Source organism: Apodemus sylvaticus (genome assembly GCF_947179515.1).
Source record: "Apodemus sylvaticus chromosome Y unlocalized genomic scaffold, mApoSyl1.1 SUPER_Y_unloc_1, whole genome shotgun sequence".
NCBI lineage: Eukaryota > Metazoa > Chordata > Mammalia > Rodentia > Muridae > Apodemus > Apodemus sylvaticus.
The window spans coordinates 1,974,178-2,000,530 of NW_026262995.1; positions in this window are offsets into that span (position 1 = coordinate 1,974,178).

The window sequence follows — 26,353 nt, forward strand, 5'->3', positions numbered from 1 at the left end:
AGCTTTTATTTGGATAAATTTGTTTCTGAGAGTTTAATTCCTTCCAATTTGTAAAGAATTTTGATATTAGCCTACTGGTAGATGTAGGTATAGTGAACATATTTTCAAAATCTAAATATGGTTTCTGTGTACTATGGACATGTTAACTAACCTTATAAAAGCATTTCACGTTCTTTTACTCCCATTTATATGATGCTCATCCTACCTGAGACAAAACTGTTCTATTAAAGAAAGTTTCCCATTTGCCTATGTGTTTAAGACTTCTCCATTTTCTTTTTTTATTCAATTTGAGGTATCATGTTTTCATCATATATAATCTCATTTCACTTTGTTATAGAGAAAGTCAAATTTCTTGCCATAACTCAACAGTGGTGTATTTGTCAGTTTCTTGTTTAAAAACTTATACAATGAACTTGCCGCCGCATATATATATCACATTCCAATTTTCCATCTATGATACTTATATATTAACTAATTATAAATCCTTCTAATTTCTTATGTATCCAAGGAAAACATGCAATAATTATGATGAGTTCTCACTGCAAAAGTTTTAAAGGCACTCCTTACCCATGTGCTGTGTAAGGATTTCCTTTTGTTATTATTATCTATTTAACTAACAATAAGCTCTTCCGTTCATTTTTCTTTACATTATTAATCCTTTTAACAATCTTCACAAAAAATAATAAATATTTAGGACAGACTTCCATCAACTTTTGTTTTGTTTTATTATATTATAGGAATAAACAAGTTTTTTTCTGGAAAGACAATATTTCTCTGGTGTCACTTTGATGTTTGAGTTTTTGTTTGTTTGTTTGTATGTCATTTCCACTATCTACCCCTAAAATCATAGAGAAATATTTAGGACAGACTTCCCTCAATATTTATTTATTTTTATTATATCCAATATATAAGCAAGTTCTTTCTGGAAAACCAAATTTCTGTGGTGCAATTTTGGTGTTTGAGTTTTTGTATGTTTGTTTCCTTATATGTCATTTCAACAATCTTCTCCTAAAATAATAAAGAAATATTTAGGACAGACATACCTCAATATTTGCTTTGTTTTATTATATCCAATATATAAGCAAGTTTTTTCCGGAAAGTCAAATTTTATCGTGGTGTCAATTATCTGTTTTCTCTCTCTCTCTCTCTTTTTTTTTTTTTTGTTCATGTGTTTCCTTGTCAGTTTGTGTGTTTGTTTGTGTTTGGGAGACAAGCTTTCTCTGTGTAGCCCTTGTTGTCCTGGAACACATTGTGTAGAACAGACTTGAACTCAGAGATCCTCCTGCTTCTGCCTCCCAAGTGCTGGGAAAAAGGCGTGTGCCACCATTACCCTGCCTGTCATTTGCATTAAATCTATTATTTGCTTGGTAAAATGTTACTGATATACATACCTTTATCATATGTAATTGAAAAGCAAAAATAAAATTATATTTCTACATGAGTCTTATAAATTGCTATTTTAGTAAAATTGACAAGTTTATTCTGAACTTTGGTTTTTAAAATCCATGATATATGCTATATGACATGACTTTAATCTCAGAATTGAGATGATATGGTATTAATTTTAATAGTTATTTACATTCTTTATTGTTATAACTTATAAATCTTGGAAATTGAAAACAAGACACTCAATTGTATTAAAAAAGGCCAAACTATTCGTTATCTGTTGTAATAGAGTTATAATTTAACATTTTTTGAAATTACCATTCAAATTCATCACAGATAAATTTATGATTTAGCCAGTAATCATTTATGTTTACGTGTTACTATTACAGTAGATTAAACATTATGATTTCAATAGATATGTTTATATCTTTGAGTATTTTAAGTGTTACATGCACACATGCAAGTACAGTCATGAGAAACAGGAAATATTTTCAACATAAATTCCAAATCATACTACTGTGTTCAGGGATGTAAGGTGCTTTCCAAAGAATAAATACATATTTACTTCTCGAGCATATATAACCAATAAAAGCATGTGGCAAAGGAAAAAAGTCTTTGTAAAGGAGAAAAGACTTGTGTAATTTTATTCAATTTTAAAATTTAAAATAAGAGGTTTTTTTCATATGAATTGCTCTAAGGATATTTCACCTTCCATTATCATTCATAAATACTATTTACAACACTTTTTTCTCTTATTAATAGACAACAGGTAATTAGAATAAAATGTTAAAAGAAAATTAAAAACAAACAAAATGAAAACACTTAAACACAAAACTTCCATAATACATTGGGAACCATTATATTGAAAATACAATTGGAGCATTAAGATCAATGGCATTAATTTAATAAGAGAAAAATAGAGAAAGGACCTTTTACAAGGACAGAATTAAATGGCCAACAGAATGATAATCTTAATGTAATCTTGAAACATTCCCTTTGATTTATTATACCAAATGAAATTTATGTTTGTGCCAGGTTGTACACTGAAGTATCAGTATTATTTTTCAATTTATATTAAGGAATTGTTTCCTGAAATTCGAAAGTAAAAGGACACAATCTCTCATCTTCCATATAAATAAAAATACAAGTGTTTATCCCATCTATCTCTTACACAGCATGAAATATGCAGTGTGATTCATAAAGAGGCATTTTGTAACACTTCAAAAGATTTTTTTTTCTCTTTACAAAGGCACAAATCCTTCCTATGCTGACCTACTTACTAAATAAAAAAAGGATACTTGTCCATCTAGGAAAAATAGTTAAACTAAGTAAAAGGAAATTTTCATAGATATATATGCTGTATCATTTCATGTTCCTAATGAAATAGAAAAAAAATGTAGCATTCTTGCGTTCCACTCTCATATCTCTTCACTATATATTTCTGAATTTTGTATTAGAGGATAGCAATCCCCAAACAAATTAGCATGTTTCTACTTCTATTTGAAATTGGCAGAAACTGGAAAGAACCCAAAAGTCCCTCAATAGAAGAATGTATAAAGAAAATGTGGTATATTAACACAAAGAAGTACTTCTCAGCAATTAAAAAAAATGAATTCATGAATTCATTTTAGCAAATGTTTGGAACTGGAAAAAGCATTCTAATTAAATAACCCAATCACAAAATAATTCACATGGAATGTAATTACTGATAAGTGGTTATTAATCCAGAAGCAGTGAAAACTAAAGACACAATTAACATATCAAATGATTCCCAAAAAGAAGAAAATAGAAGGTACTGGTCCTGGAAATGTTTGATGCAGCATGATAGGGGTATACTAGGACACAGGAAAGAAAAATGGGAGTGGGTGATTGGGGAATGGGTTGAGGGAATGGGGATTATGGGACTTATCAGGAGGAGTGAACTAGGAAACGGGAAATCATTTGAAATGTAAACAAAGAATAAAGAAAATTTTAAAAAAGGAGAATGGATATAAAAATTAATTTAAAATGCTGAGTTATAATATATTTAGATTTACTTTATGTCATCACTTTCATCATAGTTATTCTCATTTGGTACAGGTATATTTTATCATAATGTACAAGTTGGCAAACAAATTACATCATTGACTTTGTGAAAGATTAAATGAAAACAATCAAACATATAGGATGGCATATCATCTCTGACAATGATTTTTGGTCAAATAAAGAGAGAATTCATAAAATGTGTCCTAATTGCAGTGTCTATACATCCATACAGTGATCCATGACCAGAATGGAATGAAAAGGACCAAAGCAACTGTCTTACCAGCTATAACCTATTTAGCTTTTGCTTCTTCAAAAGCACTTTGAGACAACACCAATATGCTACCCCAGGTTTATGTTGTAGTGCTATGGATATTGGTCAGGTTTGTTTCTGATTGACTTACAAGTACATGTAAATACATGAGAACCTTGAATCACTTTTTTCAGCAGTTTCATAATATTTGGTTTTTTACACATTTGTAATATTTATTAAATTACATTTTCATTGTGATATAGGAATCAAATATTAATTTTATCAAATTATTTTTTACTCAATAGCACTGTAAATTTCATTTAAATAATTTAACATGCGAATATGTCTAGAAAACAATACAGTGTTTTGTGAGATTCAGGTGCAACTTTTGTTAAGGTACAAAATATCAATGGATTGTACACTTCTATTTTTCTTAATTCTATAAAATATTTAGACAAAATATTTTATGTACAGCAATTTGAAAAATTAAGCTATATAATATCATTGGATGTTTTCAATATATGTAATGATTTTGTAGATCTTATCACGTGTCCAGTCATAGTGTATATTTTGATGCTAATCTTATCTTTCAATTAGAAATCTGTGAAGAAGAAAAATAGGATGATTAATAGGAACACACAATCTTGTACTTTAGAGTATCCATATTTTATAAACGTGCAGTAGAATATTAAAGGTTCTTCAGGAAATCAGTTGGACTAGAAGGTATTTTGCTGGAACAAACACATGAAGATTCAGAGATGTGATGTTAGCACATGATGATAGAGAGGAGAAGTGATATTGGGTTAAAGGACAAAGGTAATGGAGGATTCTTGGCTAATAATTGTTCCACGTTACATTGAACAGTTGACAAGTATTTTTATGGATACCATATCCAGAAATACATTAAGAATATTTCTGGAGATGTGTCAAATTGTTTCTGTTTCAGCATATGATGTGTGCTTGTCATATTGGTCAGGTTCACATGCTGAGGTAAGACCTGTGTTGATGAAAACCTGTGGAGTACACATGATATTTGGAGGGAGAATCAAAACACTTCAAAGTTTACTCACAAACCTTAGATAGCATTGCTTATAGCGAAAGCTGTGCAAACATTACAGGTCTCATATCTTCACTAATTTTCACTTTGCAGAGAGAAGCTCATCTGAGAATATCTATAGGTGCTCTTGTTAATTCCTCATGCTAACCTGTACTGAGGCTGAGTACTAGCAGTATCTTCTAGGATGTGCTACCACAGATGATTCTTGTTTGTTATTCTGACCCTACTGATTTACATTGCTGATATATGAGTGAAGTGTCTTTGAGTGGAACAGTGATCCATTTTATACACACACACACACACACACACACACACATATATATATATATATATATACATTTTTAAACTGGTCCACTTTCTTTAACATTATTATAGGTTTTGGGAGAATTGAAAGGGTTTAACATTTTAAAAAACATAAATAATATAGATTACTTTTAATGATGATGAGTGTTTAAATTTTTTTGACAGATAAATATATATATATATATATATATATATATATATATATATATATATATATATATATATATATATACGCGCGCACGTGTGTGTGTGTGTGTGTGTGTGTGTTCAGTGTTGGATTGTTTTGATATCCCCTGAGTGATGGACACTTTGTGATAAGTCACTGTGTAGTGGTCACAGTGTAGTGGTCCCTGTGTGGTGATCATTTTCTGTGGTATAATGTGGTCTGAAAACTGATTTTTGTGGTCAATGTGACATGTTCACTAAATATTGTCACATTTCGATGTCCACAATGTAATTATGGTTGAGAGCTCATCCTTTGAATGATTGTCACTGTTTAGAAATTGTAATATACCATTGATTATAATGGTAACAATGCATGTCACTCTCAGATGGTCAATGGCAATCGACCACTGAGTGTTGGCTACCATTAATAGACACAGCACACTGCATAATAATCAATTATTGATAGTCATAATGTGACACCTGAGGTTTGAAAGACTATTTTATTCCTATGGAGTGTTTCAACACAGGGTTGTATATGCTTATAGAGGTCACATTGGGATAACTAATGACTCCTAATTCTTGGCCACTCTTGTGATTTCCAAAATGTTGATAAATTTGTAATGATCTTAATTAGGAGGTTATGCAAATTAAGAGATTTTTATGTTTATTTGCAGTAATTAGATCTCTACAGTGTTGTTGTCTATTTATAAAAATTAAATTGTGATCACTAAAATTTTGTGACATTTATGAAGAGCTCATTCTGGACTCGATAAATTGTATACCACAGAGAATTTCTCCCAGATTTAATACAAGAGAGGCCATCTCAGACTGGCTAACAATGGGTGACCATATAATGAAGCTTGTACATAAGTGGTCAAGACAAAATATTTATGGAGTCAGGAATAAGAGGGAGGATAATGTCTAGAATGTAAATAAATAAAATGATTTTTTAAAAATCCAAAAACTATCATAACGCCTAATATCAAAATTGCACCTAATAGCTCTTCCTGCCAATGATGTAGAGAAAGAAGAACACTCACCCATTGCTGATAGGATTGCACCCTGAGATAACCACACGGGAAATTAATCTGGAGATTCCTCATAAAATGGGAATGGGTTCTACCAGAAGACAAATGTATACCATTCTTGGGCATGTATGCCCAATTTGGACCACCATAAAACAGGAAAACAAGTAGATTTATGGTCTTAATGACCTCATTTGTGATTGTAGAACCTGGTAACAAGCCAGATGTTCCACAATGGAAAAATGGATACAGAAAATGTTAATTTACAACATGGAATATCAGTAAGGTATAAAGATTGAGGATATCATGAGTGTTGCAGGCACATGGATGTAACTAGGAAAAAATATCCTCAGGGAAGTTACCCCATTCCAAAAGGACATGCATGGAATGTACTCAGTAATATGTATTATTAGTCGAAAAAGTACAGAAAACCTACACAATCCACCGGATTCAAGAAGTTTAACAAGCCAAGTACCAAAATGACAATGACTAAATCAACCTGGGACTGAAAGAAAACCCATGTGTGTAATGTGGAATATGTGGGAGGGAAGGTATATATTGAAAGAGGAGACATAGAGCAGAAGGGGGAAACATGAAGAGATAATGGAAAGGAAATTGGACTGATGTCCTGAGCAGCAACAGCAGACAGATTGGACACAAGCAACATTGAAAGTTAAAGTGGGGAGCCTCCAGAATGCACAAGATATCTCAGATGTGAGAGATGCTCTGGACTCACATGGAGGATCATTGCTTGAAATGCTCATAATGGGAAGGGCGAACATGTAGAGTAAACCACAAGCAGAAAGAAAGGAGAACAAATGTAGGAATGGGGTTGCAATTCTACCTTCAAGTTCTGACCCAGAAATGTTCCTGTTTGCAAGAACTGCAGGGATACAAATGGAAAAGTCATGAGACAAACGATGTCAAGTGACAGGCCCAAATTGCTTTCCAGTATCAGTGGAGTTTGGGGTTTGACACACTTTTCGATTCTGTTGTGTGCTTGTAGACCTATAATGTGTGCTCTCTGAGAGGTACAACAAACAGCAAAAAGTTAGATGAAGATACTAGCACACAAGAAATGGAGACAATCTGGGCAACCCTATGATTGAATAAGGAAAATATGGGAGAAGATGATGAGGAGGGACACTCCCATGGGAGGATCAACAGTTTCAATTGACCTTAATCTCCAAAATGTTTCAGAAACTGAGCCTCCAACCAGTCAGCAGCAGTGCTTACTCATGTCACAGTGTTAGAAAATGGACCTAACCAGTGAAACCCACGACGATAAAGGCTGTTGGTATGTCTGCAATGTTGAGAGTAATGCATGAGGTCATTCGTCTGGAGACTGTGGAGACAAGGACTTTAAGAGACGGGGAGTAATCACTAGGCTGACTGCGAAGAAGGTAATATCTGACTATAAATAGTAACTTTAAAAAAGTAGTTCAGAACAAGTTCTCTTATGAAATTTGTTGCAAAACTACTGAATAAAATGCTCAAAAACTGAATTTAGAAACACATCAAAATCATCATCCAAAATATTTATGTATGTTCATCTCAGGGAAGTATGGATGTTTAAATAAACAACAAAAAAATCCTTTAAAAACAATGTACAAACAAAGTATAGGAAATCAGATTATCAACTCTTCATACTGAAAACACTGTGACAAAATTTAATACCGCTTACTTCCCAAAGTGTTTTATAAATGAGGGATAGAAGTTTCAGAAATAAAGATAATTAAGGCAGTATAGAGCAAGCCAGTAGACAACATTTAGCAAAATTCAGAGAATATATAAAAGTTCCTCCAAAATGACGCGCAAGGCAAGACTGCCTATTCTACCCCTTTCATAAACAGCTTGAAGTTTTGTCCCGAGCATGAAAGTAATTAAACAAGATCCTTGGAATACACATTAGAAAAGAAGAAATAAAAGAATCTCTACTTGCAAATGATAACATCATATTGATGCATTCATTTTAGGAGATAATATCTGATAAAATATTTATCAAAGTTAAATTTAGACACAATGGATATGTAAAAGTAGACTATGTAAATGATTAAGAAATTTATTGCCATTCATAATACAAATTAAATGCGTTCTGGGAAATAAATCAGAGACCAACACATTTAACAATAGCCAAAATAATTTCAATGTATCTTGGACAGAGTTAAAACAAGCAAGTGTAATATCTGTAGGAAAAGAAATATAACGTCCTGAAGAAAAAAAAATCTACTATATATGTAAATGAAAATTAGGATTAACATTGTGAAAATAGATGTTTTCCCAAAGTAATCTACAGATTTAAGTGAATTTCCAAGAAAATTCAACACATTTTTTTTGGATGATAATATTGAAGGCTTATTTTCAAAAAAAAAACTCATAAATTAATAGGCATACAAATACTTTTAGGATATAATTGTTAATTTCAGTGGCAGCATTTTCTGATAAAACTGAAGATTTTCATATATCATATGTATAACAAAATTGAGGATTACATAGGATAATTTATAAAATACAGTTTTTTTGGAAAAACACTCTGATACAAATCTAGGCATACAAATGCCTTTAGAATATAAATGAAAAATGAAGTGTAAATATTTCCTGAAATAATTGAAGATTTTCATACGATATATGTATGATAAAATTGAGGTTTACAAAGTGTTTTTGATAAAATTGTAGGTTTATTCAGAAAAACACTCAGAAATAGTCTAGGCATACAAATGCATTAAAATATAATTGAAAAATATGTATAGATATTTTTGAATATAATGACGATTCTCATCTATCCTGTGTGTGAAATTTGAGGATGACAAAGAATAGTTGATAATATTGGAGTTTATTTTTGAAAAAAAAACTCACATAAATAATAGGCATACGAATACTTTTATGATATAACTGATAAATTAAGTGGTAACATTTTCTGATCAAATTGAATATTTTCATATAATATTTATAATACAAAATTGATGATTGCATAGGATAATTTAGAAAAGTTGCATAGGACTCCATAGGATAATTTTAGGAAATGATAAAATATGAAAAATTTGTATGCCTATTATATTATCGGAGTTTCAATATTATCAATTATCCTATGTAATCCTCAATATTCTCACACACAGGTTAGATGAAAACCTTCAGTATATTAAAAAATATCTACTTTTCTTTTTTAATTATTTTCTAAATGCATTCTAAAATTGTATCTGAGTGTTTTTCTGAACAATTTTTTCATTGTTATCAAAAGCACTATGTAATCATCAATTTTATCATACATATGCTGTATGAAAGTCTTCAGTTTCTTCAGAAAATAATTCCAGTTCATTTTACATTTATATTCTACATGCATTTGTATGCTTAGATTTGTATCAGTTTTTCCAGAAAAAAATTATTTTATAAATTATTTTATAAACATATTTTTTATAAACCATAAAATTACAATTCTCAACTCAAATGAACTAAAATTTAGGATTGTTAAAAGAATGCAAAATACCAAAGAAATTTGTGAGAAATTGCCATCACTTACCTCTAGCAGTTCTACTATAAAATAATAATAACTGCCTCGCAATTATACAGAAACATACTGGTTGATAAATGGAATTGAAAAAAAAATCCCAAAAATAAACACATCTATGGACTTTTAAGCTTTGATAAAATATTCAGTCATTCAACTGACACAAAAAGCATCCTCATCAGATTGTGCTCTTCTATCTGAATGTTCATATATAGGAGAATGAAAATATACCATATTTATCACCCTGCACAAAAGTAACATCCAACAGAATAAATGAACTTAATATAAAAATAGGAACTTTGGATCACATCAAATAGAAAGTAAGAAATATCAATGAATTGCATTGATAATTCTGCAAGAGACCATTTTCTGAATAGATGATAAATGTCTAACCTAGTAAAATTAACAATTGATAAATTGAACCTCATGAAATACGAGGTTCCTGTAAGGCAAAAATAGTGAGGCAAAATAGAAGCCTATAAATTAGGAAAAGTTCTTGACAAACTCTTTGTTTGAAACAGGGCTATTATCTAAAATGTATAAGGAACACAAGAATGATTGCAATTCAACTTCATTTCATCTTTCCCTTTTTTTAAAGTTGACCTAAGATGGAATCCTTGGGGAATACACTAAAAAAAAAAAAAAAAAAAAAAAAAAAAAAAAAAAAAAAAAAAACCTGAACACTTGTCTTTTTACACAAGTTAAATCCCTCTCATCTCCCTGCCTCTAGTTAAGAAAATGTAAAAGTTCAAGATCGATATCTTTGGACTAGTCAGCCTCTATTTTGGGGAATGCAAACCATAATATTCTTGACTCCTTAATTTTCAGAAATTATGATAAGCAGTGAATCAGTTTTTATCCTGACAGGCTAAAATTACTGAGGCTAATTGGTTTGCCCAGCTCAAGGGCACCTCCTTCAGGAAGATCCATATTCCTGCTTAAACATCATTAGGCAGACACCAGGACCACAATCTTACATGTTGATTTTAAGTAAATAGAACTCAAGCTTACTTCTGTCTCATGCTCAACCCTCTATACCCCCAATTTTTTTCCTTCTAAGTAGACACAGGCTTTTCCCCATGTATATGGATGTATCCAGAAAGAACTGTTTGAAAATCGTAGGAGCTGTTGTTGCTATAACACTCGTAACATCACTGGGGATAACGATGGTTCTCCAGGATACAAGAGAAATTCAGACAATGTCCTGTTGATGTCATGGGAAATAGCATGTCACATGGGAACTGAGTCCTTAGTTACAAACCTAAGATTGACTGTTTCATCCCTTCCTTAAACTCAGATATTAATCAACACAAACTGCCAAATAGTGCTACAAATCCATACCATGTTGAATGATGAGGAGAGGCCCTCTGTCTTGCACAAGTTTCAGACCAATCATCCTTGAAAAGTAGGCAAGACAATTTTCATTGTGAGATGTTGGATAGAATAATAGTCATAGAAGCCATTGAATCCTTAAAAGATGTCCACATTTCCTTAACTGACAGAAAATACAGCAGTGATTGTGCTGCCAACCTTTTGATTAATTCTCAGCAGAGGAAAATGAAATAGTGGAGAAACAGAAAAAATAATTCCTTGAGCTGAATTAGGTTTTCTCTTTGTAGACCAAATATACGAAAGTGTGCCTGGATATAGGTCTTTGTAAGTTATATATTATCTGTCCAATGTAAAAAAAAAATTAGATTTTGACAAAAGGAACAATAGAGTTGAGACAAGACAGTTGACACACTGAGTACATAGCAGGAAGGAAGCCCCAACTTCAGTGACTAGTAATTTCCTCATTATACTTGGTGGTCCCATTTCTTTTTTATTCTTGTTTACATCCCAAATGATTTCAAATTTCCCAGTTAACCATCTCCCCAGATGCCCTATAAGCCTTCTTCTCTTGGGAAGTAGAAACAGGTTGATTGTGTCTCAAGGATAACCTTTAAAGCAAGGGATATCAACACTCATTTTAGAGTGGAACATTCTTGTGCTAATATATATATATAGCACAAGCATTATATATATATATATATATATATAATATATATATATATATATTAGTTATATATAATTTCTATATTGGATTATGCATTTTGTGTGTGGGTATGTAATTATACTTGAAATCACACTTATCGAGAGTACATATGGAAATCAGAGGACTAATGGTATGATGTGGTTCTCCTCTTTAGCAAATGGCTTAGCTATTCATATATTTTCCATGAGAGAGGTTACTAGTATCCTTGAAATATTGCTAGAACAAGGCCATTTTAAAGTTTTATCGATTTATATACCATCCTGTATTGCGCTAAAAATATAACTAAACACGCTTCAAAGTAATATAATATAGAAATTATACTAGAACATTATGAAAAGTAATACTTCCAAACTTGTGAAATTTTTTTCTTGTTTTTACCATAGAGACTAACAGTGACTCAGTTCATTTTTATATCCCTACATTCTGACTCTCTGTCTTTTCTTCATTTAATATATTCTCTCATATCACTTTCTAAACCTTATCTCTTCTATGGCATAAACCATACACAACCCCAGTCATTTGTCTATTTTAAGCATATATATATATATGTATGCCTACAAGTGATAAAGTTGCAATGTATCTATTCAGATTTCTTCCTAAGGATACAAGGCTAGAAAACCTATTAAGTAGTCATGGATATTAAAAAAGCAAAAGGAATAGGACCAGTACCTATTCCCTCTGATCTGAGACCCATATAAATAGAAACTATAACATAGATATGCAGGGTTTTCATAGAGATGCATTGATTTTTGTAACAGTCAACGTGAATCACTATTAGCAGAGTAAGGTTGGTTCTTTAGCTTTGATTTTTATATCCTTGACATCTCTGGCTGTTAAAATCCTTCATTCTCCCCTTCAATAAGGAATGATAATCTTCTGACTTATATTGGGTTGTTGTTCTTTACATATGCTTCCATTGTTTTTTTTTCCCCCTGTGGAGTCATCTATAATAACAGTTGTTGTAGATGCCACAATAGGATTATAAGAGAATGTCTTTGCACATCCTCTTAGTGACTTTTTTTTTAACAATTGTGGTTAATTCATGCACATCTTCAGAACATCTGAATTTATTTACCTTTCTCTCAAAACAGTGACAGGGGCTTCATCTTATGTCACAGACATTAGGCTGTAAATAATCTAGATATCTCTGAATAGAAAAATTTAGAACAAAGCGGAATAACAGTGTTAATAAATACAATGATATCTTGATTCTTTGTAGAGGTTTTTATTTTACCTTATTTTTTTTTTGCTTTTATTTATTTGATTTCAGCAGTGAGTCAATGATTTCCTGCCTTCTATTCCTCTTTGATGTATTAGCTTCTTTCTATTTTAAAGCTTCCACGTGTGCAGTTATGTTGCTAGTATATGTTTCTTCCAGCTTCTTTTGGAGGCACTCAGAACTATGTATATTCCTCATAGGATCTTGGGACAGCTTTCATAGTATTCCATAAATTTGAGAGTGCTGTGCCATCATTTTCATTAAATTCAAAAAATATAATTTATTTCTTTATTAACAAATTATTTATTTTATTTCTATATTTCTAACTTAACCAATGTATCATAGTGTAGAGCATTGTTCAGCTTGCATGTGTTTGTAGACTTTCTGTGGTTAATGTTTCAATTGAATACAACAGTTTCTCCATAGTGATCTGTCAGGAGGCATGGGATAATTTTAATCTTTGAATATCTGTTGAGATCTGTTTTGTGAATAATGATGTGGTCATTTTTGGGAGACAGTAGCATATGGTGCTGAAAAGATATATTCTTTTGATCTAATAGATCCATTTGGTCCAAAACTTGTTATTTTTACTCTGTGTCTGTTTATTTTGTGTTTTCCTGATCTGTCCATTGAAGAGCATGGGTTGTTGGAGTCACCCTCAATTATTGTTGGATGTGAAGTGTGCTTTAAACTTTAGTAAAATTGCCCTTATGAATGCAGGTGACCTTGTATTTGGAGCATAAATATTCAGAATTGAGTGTTCTTCTTGGTGGATATTTTCTTTGATGAGCATGAAGTGTCCTTCTGTGTCTTTTTTGACAACTATAGGTTGAAAGTCACTTTTATTTGAATGGCAAATCCAGCTCATTTCCTGGGAACATTTGCTTGGAAAAAATTTCCAGCCTTTTACTCTGAAGTAGTGTTTGTCTTGGACACTGAGATGAGTTTCCTGAATACAGCAAAATATTGGGACCTGTTCACATATCCAGTCTATTAATCTATGTCTTTCCATTGGGGAATTGTATGCATTGATTTTAAGGAATATTAAGGAATATTAAGGAATAGTGATTTTTATTTCCAGCTATTTCTGTTGTAATTTTCTTTGAGTCTGTGGTTATCTCGCTGTGGATGTGTTGAAAATTACTATTCAGTAGTTTCTTGCTTTTCTAGAGCATTGTTTCCTTCCTTTATTATTTTTATTATTATTATTAATGTTTTCTATTCAGTATCCTTTGAAATGCTGGATTTTTTCAAAGATGCTGTGTACATTTGTTTTTTGTTTTTATTTTTGTTTTTGTTTGTGTGTGTGTGTGCACCTGCGTGTGTGTGTATGTGTGTGTGCGTGCATGACGGTGTATGTGTGTGTGTGGTGTGTGTGTGTGTGTGATGGAATTCCTTGGTATATCCATCTATGGTAATTTAAAGGTTTGCTGGAGATAGCAGTGCGGGTTTTCATTTATGTTACATTAGTTTCTCTAACTTGGGATTATGGAGACAAAAAATTATTTGCCTTTGCAGGAAAGCCAGAGATTCAGTAGAAGACTCTATAGCTAATTGAAATTGTTTAGCTAATTTAAGGATGATTACAATGGAATGTCTTAATCATCCACCTGCCACTCAAGGAGCTACCACAGTCGTAGTCAAGGAAAGGCCAATTACCAAGGGAATGCATGTTTCTTCTGAAATGTTCAGAAGACATAAAAATTCTGCAGGGGGATGTTGAGTCTACAGATGTCTGTTTTGTCAGCATTAGCAGAAGTTGTCTAAAAGTGTCAAGTACAGAGACCATTTTCAATGATCTGCATATCTTGTTAACAACCCTGGCTGCTAGCATGATTCTTCAGCATTCTGTATAAAAAACACAAACCTGTAGTCTTCCCACACTCAGAGTTCCTTGAATTTGAAATTCAAAAAAAATCGTGTTGTATGGCGGTATGATTCTCCTTTCTTTTGTTTATAAAAATATTATTTTAAAGTTCTATGGGCCTCTTCCAAAATATCCTGTTTTTGAGGATTATAAGGAATCTCAGTAATATGCCTAATATTATATTGTTAACAAAACATCTAAAATGACTTACTGTAAATGTCAGTTATAATATTTGTAGTAAAATTATTGAAACATCTAGTATAGAAAAGCAACATAGGCAATGACTAATTCCATTTTAGGTGATTCTCTTGTTACCACAATTATAATTAGAAAGTTTAAAAACCTGTTAATAGCCATATGTACATTTTTAATTAATATTTTTAAATCACAAATATGAGTTACATCTGTTTCTTTTGATTAGTTACAAATCTTCCAGTATAAATACTATTGTGTGGTATATGAAATACTTGTGGACACTGAGGATAAGTCTTTGTAATTTGACTTGTGCATTTCTAGAAACATTAAATTATTGTCTTAAGTAACTATTATTTTGATGATATAAAGATGAACCTTTAAGTAAAGTCTGTAATCTGACTGATATGTAAATCAGCTATGGCATTGTTGGAAAATGTAGGATGAGTTTTAAATGTCTTAAAAGCAAGAGAGATTATATTTTGTTAAAATTAAACTATAATTCATATTCATATGAAATTTGAAAATTAGCAATATCTATAAAATATAATTTTAAGCAATTGTAAGTCATGAGATATTTATTTAAATAAATCTACACACTAAAACCTCGATTATTTTACGTTTTAATGGACCGTTGCTGTAGAACTTAATTTAATTATTTGTGAAGCAGGAGAAATATTTAAGATAATAAACATACAATCTAAATGTTTATATTTCTCTATCATAGAGGAGCTGATTATAAATATAGTAAATGTATTATTTAATTTCTGTATGCATACATTTACAAAAATATATAGAGAGGCACATTTTAAAAATATGTGTTAGAAATAATGATTATCAAATTTGCCTAAAAAGTTTTCTAAGCAAAAGACCAACTTTTAGTATTCTTCAAAAACCAATGTAAAGGCTCTTTGGACTAAGGAATAAATATAATTTTTTATTAAACATTTTTCTGATTCTATCTCATAATTTTGTATTAACATAGCAACAGAGCCGTAATAGGGTGCTCAAACTTTACTTGGAGGTAAAGAAATATGGATTACATTAATGGTCCTTTTACAAAGGACTGTTGTGAAGCAGCCAACATTTGACTTTTTTGTAAAGTAAATTATCCCACATCGGTTAATTGTCTATGGGATTATGATTTGCATTCCCCTTGAGACTACCAAACAGAGGTTTATGTACTCTTGTGGCAAGCTTGAGGTGAGGTATTAAAAAATTCTCTCTCTGTCTATTGTCTGTGCTTTGTGCACCATATGTCTGTCCATCTATCTGTCATTTTATGTTTATTCTAGCTGTGTAAATGATTAATTGTTATGTGTTTCATGATAAAAATTGGTTTAAATGTTATTTGCTGGCTGTTCACGGTTTGATTGAGTTATCTTGTATAAAAGGCAGTTTCAATTAGCATAAAAGAAACTGTTAAGTTATCCTACACTATGGCTGGGAGTCAAGTACAACTAGAGAAATCCTGCTAGGGGCTAGCTATCTACACAAGCAACTCTTCTTTTTTTTTTTTTTTTTTTTTTTTAATTTGTTTTTACATATTTTTTTTAATTTTTTAAAATTTTATTCAATATATTTTTTATTTACATTTCCCTGATGATTAGTGAAGTTGAGCATTTTTTAAGAAGTTTCTCCCCCATCCGAAGTTCGTCAGGTGAGAATTCTTTGTTTAATTCTGTACCCAATTTTTAATAGGGTTATTTGGTTTTATGGGGTCTAACTTCTTGAGTTCTTTGTATACATTAGATATTAGCCCTCTATCTGATGTAGCGTTGGTGAAGATCTTTTCCCAATTTGTTGGTTGTCGACTTATCCTTTTGATGGTGGCCTTTGCTTTACAGAAACGTTGTAATTCTATGAGGTCCCATTTGTCAATTCTTGATCTTAGAGAATAACCTTTTTGGTCTTCTGTTCAGGAACTTTCCCCCTGTACCGATGTCCTCAAGGGTCTACCCCAGTTTCTTTTCTATTAGCTTCAGAGTGTCTGGCTTCATGTGGAGGTCCTTGATCCATTTAGAGTTCAGCTTAGTACAAGGAGACAAGGATGGGTCAATTCCCATTCTTCTGCTTGCTGACCTCCAGTTGAACCAGCACCATTTGTTGAAAAGACTATCTTTTTTCCATTGGATGTTTTCAGCCCTTTTGTCGAGGATCAAGTGGCCATAGGTGTGTGGGTTCATTTCTGCATCTTCAATCCTGTTACATTGATCGGCCTGCTTGTCACTGTACCACTAACATGCAGTATTTAACAATATTTCTTGGTAATATTGCTTGAGGCCAGGGATACTTATTCCCCCAGAATTTCTTTTGCTGTTGAAAATAGTTTTAGCTATGCTGGTTTTTTTGTTATTCCAGATGAATTTGAGAATTGCTCTTTCTAACTCTATGAAGAATTGAGTTGGGGTTTTGATGGGTATTGCATTGAATCTGTATATTGCTTTTGGCACAATAGGCATTTTAACAATATTAATTCTGCTGATTCATTAGCATGGAAGTTTTTTTCCATTTTTTGGGGTCTTCCTCTAGTTCCTTCTTCAGAGTCTTGAAGTTCTTGTCATACAGATCTTTCACATGTTTTCTAAGAGTCACCCCAAGGTACTTTATACACTTTTTGGCTATTGTGAAGGGTGTCAGTTCCCTAATTTCTATCTCAGCCTGCTTATCTCATGCAGACTCTAAGAGAACACAAATGTCAGCCAACACTACTATACCGAGCAAAACTCTCAATCACAATAGATTGAAAAACCCACATATTCCATGACAAATCCAAATTTGAACAATATCTTTCTACAAACCCAGCCTTACAAACTCCAATACGAGGAGGGAAACAATGCCTTGGAAGAAACAAGATAGTTACCTTCTTTCATCAAATCCAAAAGAAGATAACCACTCAAATATAAAAATAACATAAAAAATGACAGGAAGTAATAATCACTACTCCTTAATATCTCTTAACATCAATGGTCTCAACTCCCCAAAAAAAGACATAGACTGACAGACTGGATAAGGTAACAAGACCCTAAATTTTGCTGCATACAGGAAACATAACTCGTTGTCAAAGAAAAAAACTACCTTAGAGTAAAGGGCTGGAAGACAATTTTACAAGCCAATGGTCTCAGGAAACAAGCCGGAGTAGCCATTCTCATATCAGATAAAATTGACTTTCAACCTAAAGTCATCAAAAGAGATACAGAAGGACACTTTTTTCTGGTCACAGAAAAAATCCACCAAGGAGAACTTTCAAAGATAGCCTTTTCAACAAATGGTGCTGGTTCAACTGGAGGTCAGCAAGCAGAAGAATGGGAATTGATCCATCTTTGTCAATTTGTACTAAGCTCAACTCCAGATGAATCAAGGAACTCCACATAAAACCAGACACTCTGAAGCTAATAGAAAAGAAACTGTGGTAGACCCTTGAGGACATCAGTACAGGGCAAAAGTTCCTGAACAGAAGACCAATAGCTTATACTCTAAGATCAAGAATTGACAAATGGGACCTCGTAAAGTTACAAAGTTTCTGTAAGGCAAAGGACACCATCAAGAGGACAAATCGGCAACCAACAAATTGGGAAAAATCTTCACCAACCGTATATCAGATAGAGGGCTAATATCTAATATATGCAAAGAACTCAAGAAGTTAGACTCCAGAAAACCAAATAACCCTATTAAAAATGGGGTACAGAGTTAAACAAAGAATTCTCACCTGAAGAACTTCGGATGGGGGAGAAACTTCTTAAAAAATGCTCAACTTCACTAGTCATCAGAGAAATGCAAATCAAAACAAGCCTGAGATTTCATCTTACACCAGTCAGAATGGCTAAGATTAAAAGCACAGGAGACAGCAGGTGTTGGCAGGGATGTGGAGAAAGAGGAACACTCCTCCACTGCTGGTGGGCTTGCAAATTAGTACATCCACTCTGGAAATCAAACTGGATGTTTTTCAGAAAACTGGGCATGTCACTTCCGAAAGATCCTGCTATACCACTCCTGGGCATATATCCAGAGGATTCCTTAGCATGTAATATGGATACATGCTCCACTAAGTTCATAGCAGCCCTATTTATAATAGCCTGAACCTGGAAAGAACCCAGGTATTCCTCAACAGAAGAATGGATGCAAAAAAATGTGATATATATACACAATGGAGACATTAGAAACAACGATTCATGAAATTCTTAGGCAAATGGAAGGAGCTGGAGAACATCATACTAAGTGAGGTAACCCAGTCTCAAAAGATCAATCATGGCATGCATTCACGAATGAGTGGATATTAGTTTGGAAAAATAATACCCAAAACATAATCCACACAACAAATGAGGTACAAGAAGAACGGAGGAGTGGCCCCTGGTTCTGGAAACACTCAGTGTAGCAGTATAAGACAAAACCAGAACAGAGAAGTGGGAAGGAATGGGTCGGAGAACAGTGGGAAGGAAAGGGGCTTATGTGACTTTTGGGAATGGGGGACCAGAAAAGGGGAAATCATTTGAAATGTAAATAAAAAATATATTGAATACAATTTTGAAAAATTAAAAAAATATGTAAAAACAAATTTAAAAAAAGAAGAAGAAGAAGAGTTGCTTGTGTAGATAGCTAGCCCTTAGCAGAATTTCTCTAGTTGTACTTGACTCCCAGACATAGTGTAGGGTAACTTAACAGTTTCTTTTATGCTAATTGAAACTGCCTTTTAAATAAGATAACTCAATCAAACCATGGAGAGCCAGCAAATAACGTTTTAACCATTTTTTTTAACATGAAACACATAAAAATTAATCATTTACACAGCTAGAATAAACATAAAATGACAGATAGATGGACAGACATATGGTGCACAAAGCCCAGACAATAGACAGAGAGAGAAGAGAACTTGATGTCTCAAAGAGATCCAGATATCCTAACAAGAACAAAGGATATTTCCCATAAGATCCAGAGAGGAAGCAGGACATCTCCTGCTTTCCGTTCATCTTCATTAGATACCTGAAATTTCAAAAAAAAATCTTTATTTCTTTTAATATAATGTCACAGACACAGAACATTTGCATTTTAAAACCTACTCTCTTTCTCTCTCTCCCTCTCCCTCTCTCCCTCTTTCTCTCTCTCCCTTTCTCTTTCTCTCTTGTTCAATACCTAACTATTTATGTCCTTCTTCTTCTGGGAATTATGCCAGATAATGGAGGGGAGACACAGAGATTTGGCAACGTAAGGAATGATTCTTGAGGGTGAAGAAGAAAGTTCTTACAAGAAGGGAAATTTTTAGCTTACTAAAAGTATAATGGAGAGACATTTATGTACTCAGTACTATTATATGTTTTGCAAGGCAATATATGATATTGTTGACATACTGATCATATGCCAGTAGATTAAGGCTAACAATTTGGGGGTATGTTCTAATTCATCAGACACTATGTTGATGAAACACAGTTGAATAAGTCATATCCAGAATTGGCGTCATACCAGTACAATAGTGGAAATGGAGACAAACTTTATATGATATTACACTAGATGTGTTTTATAATCATATCTTATCTACTGTGTAAGGTAAATTTAGATGTCCCTTTCTGTGTCAGAGTTAGAGACAGTAATAAACATTAGGTGACTTAAGATCATAGAATAATCAAATATTTTAAACTAGGTGCTATTTTTTGCAAACTTCTACCCACTTGTAATTTCCTAGAATCCATGCTATACACATGAGTCACAAAATAAGTATTCACTCAAAGCTCTGGTAATATCATTCCACCTATTAAGAGATGCAGCTTCATACCAATTTCCATTATAAATGTTGATGCAAAAATACTCAATTTAATTCTTGCCAACTGAATCCAAGAACACATCAAAATGATCATTCAACATGATCTAGTTGTTTTAATCCCAGGGATGCAGGGATGATTCTTTTGTAAATATATATGGTAGTTTTATGAAAGAACTTTCACATGAACACACACAAAAATACACACACACGCAAACACACACACACAGACAAACACACAGAGACACACACACATAAACACACATAAAGTCCTTTGTCTATAGTAAATTTGTCACTTCTACTTGGGTCTGAGAAGTAGCTCTGAGTTTAGACCTGGCTGCAAGTATCAATGCTTACTGACAATTACATTATTTGAATTATTTTGTCAAGGAGTTTCATAATATATATGTTTTTATGATTTTCAAAAAATATCTGAATTTAAATTTGCATTATTCTTGCTGTATTTTGTCTTTGCTCACTTCTTTATCTCTCTCTGACTGTATATGTCTGCATATGTATATCTCTAAATACGCATGCATTGATAATATAATTGATAATAAATTAAATGATATATATGTATGCTTTATTGATACTTTACTGATTATTCTACCCAAGTTTGATGGTTTCTCCTAATAATAATATACAAGGAAATTTGGAAAGCATGGAAGACGTGATGAGGTGGCTAGAACTTAGAGTGACTTAAAATTATTTATAGGAATATTCCTTTTGTTGTAGTCTATGAGTCAAATGTAATTGAGCTTATTTTACTTCCCTGAATGCCCCTAGATCTCAATTTGTTTCTGAGGAATTGCTCATACTAGGGAAATTCCCTACCATTTAATTAAACTACATGCCTATAACCCCTTTTATATTCTACAATTATAGGACAGGCTATATTACGTGAAGTTACTGGTTTGGCAATCCTGAAATTGGTCCTTTGGTATGGTTGATAAAATATTGTAAAGACTATGAATATTTTGCTATATTAGGAGAATAGATAAGCTTTAGTCCCCACAGTCTATTAAAGACAGATTAGTCAGTGAAATACTGATTTTAAAATATAGTATTCAGAAGATGGCACTAGTAGAGGAAGGTAGTTCTATCTATTCATCTGATAAGATTTACCAAAGCAAATAGCCACTACACAGAAGATTCCCAGTGAGTAACACATGGGCAGTCTATTAACAGATACTATGTGGCAAAATGTGTTTCGGGACCTAGTTCTATTTTAATATAGTTTCTAATGTCTTTATTAGTAGTACTTTCTGTGTCTTTGTAAATTCACAAAGACTAGGTGATTTAATGTATGGATTAAACAAAGTATCTACCATATTTTATGGGTGCTAATGTTTTAAAAAGTTCTGAGTTGTCATCTTAAAAGGCACTTTCAACTCCCCCTCATATATTCCAAACATATCCAAAAAGGAGTTCCACCAGATGTATTTTAATCTGTCTTCTCCACCGATTGGAGATGTACTAAAAGTTCGTGGAAATAAGCCTTATATTATTACAGATTCTAAGTCTTTAAATTTATGGCAGTACAAAAAATCTTTTTCTAGAACGTATACCACTGAAGAATAACAGGTGGATGTTATTCTGTTTGCCTGTGCTCTCCAAGTGTGATGGGGGATGAAGTCTTTTCTATTATGCTATCAGTAGCATATACTTCAGGACTTGGCCCACAGTGAACAACATTTGATTTTTCTGTTTTCTATAAACCTGGGTAACTATTCCCGAAGAAGCAGATATTGCACATTTTCTAGGAATGAGGCTCTGATGAAGGAAAGCTTTAAAAATTGCCAAGACATTCCTAAGCTCATTCATTATGACCACGTACACAATATGTGGTGCTTATTAAAATGGAGCTCAGACAATTCAACACTCTAGGAACCTTAAAAGTGTGCAAAAGAATAAGTTCTTGTTCCTAACATGGAACACTCACTGTCAGATTATAGGAGTATGTACATACATGAAAATGTATATCACAAAGCAAAATATAGAATAGTATAAAAAGAGATTGAGAGCAGCGAGAGAGGTAGAGAGAAAGGGAGAGAGAGACAGAAAGAGAGGGAAGAGAAAGAGACAGGAGACAGAGAGAGAGGGAGGGAGACAGAGAGACAGAGGCATTGAAAGACTGACAGAGAGAGACAGGCAGCAAGACATTGAAAAAGAGACAGAGATAATGAAACTGTGCTTACAATGGGGTAGAGAACAGATGAATGGAGGAATATTTTTGTCAAGGATTATAAGGCACAATGCCGGATTGGTGTACAGATCAAAGGCTATAAATTATAGTTTTGATTTTCAATTGATGAATTTCAGTGGCCTCAATCTAAAGTCATAATTTTCATGTATTTAAAACACAAATATAATTAAAATATAAAAAGCCAGGCAGACAGAAGGATTTCTAGAAATAACCTCATGATAAGTAGGTTTGGGCAAATACAGGGAAAAAAGATTTGATAACTGCATAGTTTTTAGAGTAATGTCAAATATTTATAGGTCTTGAACACAGAACTATTCTGGTAATAAAAGTATATTAGTCTCTTCGGTTATAAAAATCTTAATATTTTGAATGATCTTGATCTGTGCCTCGATCTTTGAAGGTGGTGGTGTGAGAAAGCTCTGGCTATTGCAATATTTTATCTCTTGATGTGATTCAGATGTGTCTTCAACAGCATCACTCTGAACTGAGTCCATGGACTTGGTTAATGGAAATGGGCTGTGGTTTCTCTTGTCTGGTTATTGGCAGCCATCACCACATCCAGTATGTTCCACTGCCTTAATAATGGCAAATGGAAATGAAGTTATTGGGGGCACCATGTTGGAGAAGGGAGATTGCATCAGCTAAGCTTAGGGATAATGAATGGCCACAGCATTCACAGGGACATGATCTTCATTGCTGAGGTAGTGAGTTTGAGCTCTTCCATTCTGTTTCCCAGGTGTTGACCTACTCTCATTGGAATGTTCCCTAAAGTATCCATACCTCCGGTTCTTAACCATATGCGGATCTGGAATTCTGTCACACAAATGCCTCTGCCAGTTGCTTATGTTGTTCAATGGAAGGATACTTGGATATTTCCAGGAAGAATTTCTCCAGCTTAATTTTATGTTCTGTGCTATACCTGGTTATCCCTCTCCAAGGTCTTACATAAGTCTTTAGGGGAACGTGTGCTCTTGGACAGATTTCAGGACCACAAGTTGAACGAATGTAGAGGCAATAACCTGAAAGCCTTGATTCACTGTCGATCTGGGAGACAACCGTAGGCCATCGAGTAATGGAACCATTTGTGGTCTTTGGTGATATTGAGGCATTTGTGGATCTGGAGGCATTTGAAGACGTTCAGGTAATACAAGGGTATTGGGCATTTGGGTACAAAGAGACAATACAAGAGCTGGAGGAACTTGGAGATTGGAGGGTAGTAAAGGAATAGAAATCCATTGGTTAGGTAGGATTGCTATGGGAGTTTTCTTATTTGGACAGGCTGGAAAACCAGTAGACTCCTGCATGTTGTCTTACAATTTCTTGATATTTGTTGTATAACTGTTTCTCTCTTCTTGGAGAAACTTCTCCCTTGAAACATTAATTCGGTTGAATGCTGTTGAGACTTAGTGATGCATAGGAACAGTTGACATTGTTACAACACTGGTGACATCACAGGAGATAGCAAGAGTTCTTCAAGAAACAGTAGAATGTTCAGATAAAGGAATGATTTTCTCACATAGTGTCTTTACTTTCCTTCAAATGTTAGCCCTGTATTGTTTTGTTCTGAAGTGCTATTTTTTCAGGACTCTCCCGACACACAGTTATAGAAATTCTCTTTCATTCAAAGCTAGAGCTCTTTGCAACAGAGTTTTTTCATTTTACAATAAGAATGTGATGTGTTTATTTTCTCCCCTACTACATTATTCCATTGAATATCTCCTTTCTTTTTTTGCATTTCAAATGTTAACATATATACAGCAATAACCATAAAAGTTATCTCTAGCTCATGTCCCCTCTCCTATTTCTATGAGCATTTTCATCTACCTAGTCACCTACTACTTCCTCCCTACCTAACTTTTACTACTTGGGGATTCCAGCCTTCTTAGAACTAAGGGTACCATCTCACATTGATAACACGTATTGTCATCCTCAGCTAAATATGAGGAACCGTGGGATCCTCCCTGTGTAATCCTTCTTTGGTGGCTTAGTGTCTAGGTATTCTGGGGTGTGTATGTATGTGTGTGTGTATGAGTTCTGGATGCAAATATGTTAACTAGCAAAATTTTTGAATAGATGGAAAGATAAGCCAACCCATCAATTTGGTAGCAGAAATCTAGTGATATTTTCTTTCTACCTCTGATTTAGCCACAAGACCTTGGTGGAGATGCGTTCAAGTTTCACTATCCTCTGAATTGTATAGATATCCAGCAATGATAAACTATCTGATCCACATAAGAAAATTACAGGTTCTGCCAACACAGATTATTGATATATTTATTCAATTTTTCTAATTCTGTAGTCACCGGCCATCTAAATAGGATAAAATATTCTTCATCCATCCACTCACCTTGATTAATCCAGTAATTAATATGATGTTTTACAGGCTAAAATATCTGAGATTATTATGTGTAGTTTAAAATTCAATTGATGGTTTCAAATAACAGTTCTCACTAAACAAAGTCAAAGATAAGATATAAATGAAGATTGGGACACTGAGAGAAAAGTTCTTTTTTTTTTTTTTTTTATTATTCGATATAATTTATTTACATTTCAAATGATTTCCCCTTTTCTAGCCCCCCCACTCCCCGAAAGTCCCGCAAGCCCCGTTCTCTTCCCCTGTCCTCCCACCCACCCCTTCCCACTTCCCCGTTCTGGTTTTGCTGAATACTGTTTCACTGAGTCTTTCCAGAACCAGGGGCCACTCCTCCTTTCTTCTTGTACCTCATTTGATGTGTGGATTATGTTTTGGGTATTCCAGTTTTCTAGGTTAATATCCACTTATTAGTGAGTGCATACCATGATTCACCTTTTGAGTCTGGGTTACCTCACTTAGTATGATATTCTCTAGCTCCATCCATTTGCCTAAGAATTTCATGAATTCATTGTTTCTAATGGCTGAATAGTACTCCATTGTGTAGATATACCACATTTTTTGCATCCACTCTTCTGTTGAGGGATACCTGGGTTCTTTCCAGCATCTGGCAATTACAAATAGGGCTGCTATGAACATAGTAGAACATGTATCCTTATTACATGGTGGGGAGTCTTCTGGGTATATGCCCAGGAGTGGTATAGCAGGATCTTCTGGAAGTAAGGTGCCCAGTTTTCGGAGGAACCGCCAGACTGATTTCCAGAGTGGTTGAACCAATTTGCAACCCCACCAGCAGTGGAGGAGTGTTCCTCTTTCTCCACACCCTCTCCAACACCTGCTGTCTCCTGAATTTTTAATCTTAGCCATTCTGACTGGTGTAAGATGAAATCTTAGGGTTGTTTTGATTTGCATTTCCCTAATGACTAATGAAGTTGAGCATTTTTTAAGATGCTTCTCCGCCATCCGAAGTTCTTCAGGTGAGAATTCTTTGTTTA